Below are 5,744 nucleotides of genomic sequence, written 5' to 3' on the forward strand. Positions count from 1 at the left end.
TGAAGTTTTTCTAAATTAAATGATGCATAGTGTTTTGGGACCCTTCATGTATGCATGTTTTCTCAAGGCCATTTGGACCGCTTAAAAGTAAAACTTTAGTTTATCCAAAAAAAAATCCGCACAATGAAGTTACTAGATTAGCCAAAATGAACTTACCATTAGCCATCATTTCTTTTCGAAAGTATATATAGCGAGCCTAATGAGTGGACCTGCCCGATATTTTACACAGGCCATCTTGATGGTGGGGCCCACTTTTTGAATTGCTCAGGTGCCCAAAAATACATCGATAAAATAAAAAATAAAAAATTAAATAGTGCAATACAAAATATAATTAAGCAATAAATAGAGCATTTTGGGTGGACAGCCATCATGCACACGTGTTTTTCCAACCATGTTTGAACAGTGCAGGACTGCACACCAGCCAGGTCGGACCAATCCGATGGTTTGATTTGACCTGCACTTTTGGCCAATCTAATGTGTTGAGCGTTGTAATTTTTCGGTAAGATGACTTTCACAATGGGCCACAGATGACCGAAAAAAAAAAAAAAACAAAAAAAGACGCATGCATGATGGATCCCCCGCACTCACCAAACGCCTTACGTACGTACTATTTCATTTTTTTCTCCTCGTACAGTTTGATTGTTCTTTCGTCGCATCTGTGACATCCAAGACATTCGGACAGTGGGCCCCTTCTAAAAATTGGCCTGTGTTAAAAAAGCAGGTCAGTCCACTCATCAGGTGGGCCTCACTCCTCGAACGAAGTAATGGTTGACAGTTGGATTCGTTCGTAATTGACGTCACCAAGTCCTGTGAGTCCCATCACCAGTCCGTCTAGTGAGATTGTTGTAACGCTTAGCCAAAGGATAAGACAAATCTAAAGATCAAACAGACCGTACTGCAAAAAACAGTGAGGGATTGAACATCTACCATTGAAACCTTTTTGGGAGTCAAAGAAGTTTTATATTAATATGATATTTGTTTTTTTTTTTCTCTTCATTCAGATCTTTGTGACCTTATGAATAGATTAGATGGAAAATAAAAGTTAATAGTGGGTCCTACTGATGTTTTAACAGTGAGAATCATTATTGATCTCTACTGCTATTTGTGGTGTGTTTAACTTAAGTTTTTTATATAACTCATTTTTGAGCTCATTTTCTAAATGATATAGAAAATTGGATGAATGATGTGGATATGATAAATACATTATTGTGGAGCCATGTAACTTTGATCTCATTTAAACCATTTGTACAATTCAGAGCTCGAGCTTGAGCTCATCTAGGCTTCACACGTGGGCACACCAGTCAGGTCACTGGCCTGTGGTACACTATCCACTCCACTTCCATGTAAAGCAGGTCAACTCATTAGGTGAGCCATGGAGCAGATTGGCTGGTGTACCACATACCACTGACCTGGCTGGTGTGGGTACATGTCATGCAAAGAGGAGCGCTGATGCTCCTTAGTTGTACGAACGGTTAAAAGGAGATCAAAGTTACATAGGCCTCATAATGATGTATTTATTATATCCACATTGTTAATTTATTTTTCAAGATCATTTTAGAGAATGAGCTCAAAATTGAGTTATATACAAAGCTTAAGTTGACCACATCACAAACAACAGTGGGGATAATGATTTTTACCGTTAAAACATTCATAGGGCCCACTATAACATTTATTTTTCATCCAATCTATGAAGGTTACAAAGAGCTGGATGACGAGAAAAAACAAATATCATGTTGATCTAACACTACTTTGACTTCCAAAAAGGTTTCAATGGTAGATGTACAATCCCCTTATGGTTGGGCCCACCTCAATGCACGTGTTGTATATCCCCACTGTCCATCCTTTTTTCCAGCTCATTTTATTGTATGATCCAAAATTGAGGCAAATCCAAATCTCATGTGGACCACACTGTAAGAATTGAATCCCACTATTAAAAATGTTTTGGGGACTACATCAGTTTTGGATGAAGCTGATTTGTGTTTTCCCTTCATCTAGATCTGTGTGCCCTTATCAATAGGTTTTGGATGTCGCTCAACTCCATTAAAAAAAGCTCAACTTGTCTTGGCTTGAAATTGGATTCGAACTGAATTAAGGTAATTTTTAGAGCTCAAAAAAATTTCCAATACGTAAATTATTTTGATCTTGATGTTGCTTGTCAACTGTTCCATGAAATGCCTGAATGAAATTTTGTTTCTTAAATTGTTCTCATATAAGGGTATTCATGAAATAGTTATTCAAGAGAAGATCGAAAAATCAAACCCCTATTAAATAAAAATTACATTATAGAACTATCTTCATATCTTTATTTTGATGTTGCTCGCTGAGTATTTGATGAAATGCCTAAGAATTGCTCTTAATAGTTTACATTTGAAGTGTAGAATATTGAAGATGCAATACATGTATTTGGAAAAATGTTGCATATGCTTGAACTCGGCTCAAGTTAGACCAAGCTATTGATGGAACTGAGCCTAGCTGGCCAATTGGGCTCGTAGACTGGTGAGCTGAGTTTGACCAAGGGTTTTTTTTTTTGTTATCTTGTGAGTACACCAACTGTCAGTTCACACTTCTTTGACCAAGAGTTGCCTATCCAAGTTGTGTCAAGCTCAACTCAATTTGACTTGTGTGCAACTCCATTATGGTGGCCCGTGAAAGTTTAATGGTGGGCTTTCAATCATCATTGCCTCTTCTTCTTTTTTTTTTTTCTAAAGAAACATGTCCTAAAGTGATATGTTAAAATAGATGGACGGCATCATGCAGCCAGGCAGCCTGGGCATTGAAGGGCCACGGCATAGGAATTGACGTCTCTCCATTTGCAGGTCACTAGCTGAATCATTAAGGAAGTCTCATTAGAATCTTCGGTTTGTCTATTTATTTGAGATTTTAATGTTCTATACATGATTCAAAATTTAAACCGTCCAAATCGAATGGTTTGGAAAATCATAACCTCTTGTCAATGGATATTTTTGTTGAATTTGGATCATTGACTGTATTCATTTTGACCGTTCATTTTTTGGCGTGCAATGGACGGTTATTATGGTCCTTTAACGTGATTTTTCAGTAATTACCCATCTACATTATCCCTACCATTTTAAACAAATTGGTTGGGGGCACATGTATGTCATGTGTATGATAGGTGCATGCCTGACTATGAATGGTTACACTTTGTCAGAGTATAACAAGTTTCTTTGTTTCAACCGGAACATGGGAGAGGAAGCGGATTGGGCACCACCCAGCTAGGTGGTGACCCAACCACCACCCAGCTAAGTGGTGTTGGCCCATGGGTCTAACATAATGTACGTATTCTATCACAGTGGCCATCCATTTTGTCACTTCATTTTAATGCATGAACTAAAAAATGAAGTAGATCAAAACCTCAAGTGGATCACACCACAAGAAAAAATGGTGATTGCATGCCCGTGATTAAAAACTTACTACGGCCACAAAAGTTTTGGATCAAGCTGATATATTTATTTTCCCTTCAATTGTCTGTATCTTTATCCCCACTGTTTTCTGCAGTGTGGTCCACTTGATCTCATGATGTTTTTCATTTATAGGATCATGCTTGAAAATGAGCTGGAAAAACATATGGACAGCGTGGTTAGTTTTAAAAGAACATATATACATTACGGTGGGCCCCACAGCGCCAACACCACCTAACTGGGGTTACTACCCAATCCACTCGCAACCAAATCATTGCCATATGAATGGTCATAAATTTTCCATTGTTAATTTTTTTAAACCATTAATGTTGTAATGATTACCCAACAGATACGGTAGGTGTTTGCATGTCCTCGCTGGCAGCGCAAGGGAGGAATGATAAACAATCCCGCAATCAGTTTCTAAGTGGGACCCATCTTTCAGTTTATCCCAGACGCTGATATGATGGGCCTGACCATAGATGGCCCATGCGTCAACCATTCCTAAGATTAGAAGATCATAGGCATAGATAATTTCTCCTTTTATTACTTGAATTGAAACTGCTTGTTTATATTCATCTGGAGCTATAGTAATTTGCTGGGCACCTACTGAAATGGGTCAACTTCAACATCTGATAGTTTCTGCGTGTGGACCACTAACATAGAGGCCAATACGGAGATGTACAAACTGAAAGCCCTGAACAGTAGATTTTCAGATCTGTGATCATATGTGTATGATAAATGGGAAGTATTAACAAGTGTCTAGAACCATTATAATAGTAACCCACTTTATAATTGGAAGGACCCATGAGCTGGGCTAAGTCATTCGTCATCAGCCCTGCCCAATATTGCCACCATTACCAGATCGTTATATTACATGGCACGTATGTATGGCCATATATGAGTTAAACTGAGTCGAGCTTGGCCCAATTTAGCTCGACTCAGCCAACAAGCTACCCTAGCTCAAAGTCAGCTCAGCTCAACTCAATTAGCAACTCAGGCCAATTCGAGCCGTGTTTGAGCTGAGCCTGAGCTTCATCTTTCTAGCCGTGTTTGAGTTAAAGCCTAGAAGCTAAGCTCAAACTTAGGTTTTAGAGTTTTTAATACACACGCGCGGGCGGAAACGCTCACCTGCAAACCAGTTCGTACCTACTACATACGAACTTTTTGGAGAACCCATCATACGTGATGTGGATCCAAAATCTGAACCGTTCATGTGAAGCAGCACCTCGTGAAACTCCGCAGGACCAAGTTTTACTTTGATCTAAAACTTTGATGGGCCATAAAAAATGAAAACAGTTTCCTCTCTTGATTTGCATTTCTCTTTGCTATGGCCCACCAGAATTTTAAATCAAGGTGAAAATTTGTCATATGGAGTTTCATGGGATTCCGCATCACATGGACCGTTCAGATTAGACACCCATGACACGTGTGCAAAGGTGCGCACGTGTGTAGGTGCGCAGGGAGCATGACACTCTCTCTCTCTCTCTCTCTCTCTCTCTATATATATTGTAAATATTTATATTAAGTAAATTCAAGTCAAGTTTGGAGCAGAATTGAGTTGAGCAAGTCAACTAACTTGGTTCATATACAGCTCTACATGTATGATCCTTTGACGCTCATGCATGCGCACGGCTCGAGCCACATTCAGTTGATAATATCGTTAGTAAAATTAATTGGACCCAATTCCACCTTATTTTAGCCATGTCTAAGATAGTGGACCTAGGAGTGCAGGTGGGGTGAGGTTGGTTGTCACAACCTGACCTCCAGAGGCCCAACTCACAACCTGCGACCTGATAAGACCTGAATTCCAACTGCAGCTGGTTCCTAATCCGATCCAAATACATGTGATTAATCAAAACCTGACTCAGGTTGTGGGTGCTTGATCCCTGGAAATATGCCCCTAAAACAAACTCCTCTCATCAGACAATGGCTTCATCATTTCTCAGTCTGATGATCCAGACCATTGATCTGATGGGAACCACATGGAGCATCGTCCCATATCCGTTAAATCACAGTGGTTCATGATCAGGATTGATGTTCAAGTTTAGATGAGGTTCAATCATAAAAAGGAGAGATTGCCATTTTGTAGGCCCAAACGTGACAACATGTGACAAATGTGTGGAACATGTTTACGCCGCCCTGAACGGACGCGGATTTCCTGCCATAGCCTTTTGCAGTGAGTTCATGCGCTGGCATGCTAGGTGGGCCCCACTGTGATGTTTGTGAGAAACCTGCCCCGTTCATCTCTTTTGCGAGCTTATTTTATGACATGCGACAAAAAATTAGGCGGATCCAAAACTCATGTGGGCTATACAAGAGGAAGCA

This window comes from Magnolia sinica, chromosome 5, assembly GCF_029962835.1.
Source record: "Magnolia sinica isolate HGM2019 chromosome 5, MsV1, whole genome shotgun sequence".
Classification (NCBI taxonomy): domain Eukaryota; kingdom Viridiplantae; phylum Streptophyta; class Magnoliopsida; order Magnoliales; family Magnoliaceae; genus Magnolia; species Magnolia sinica.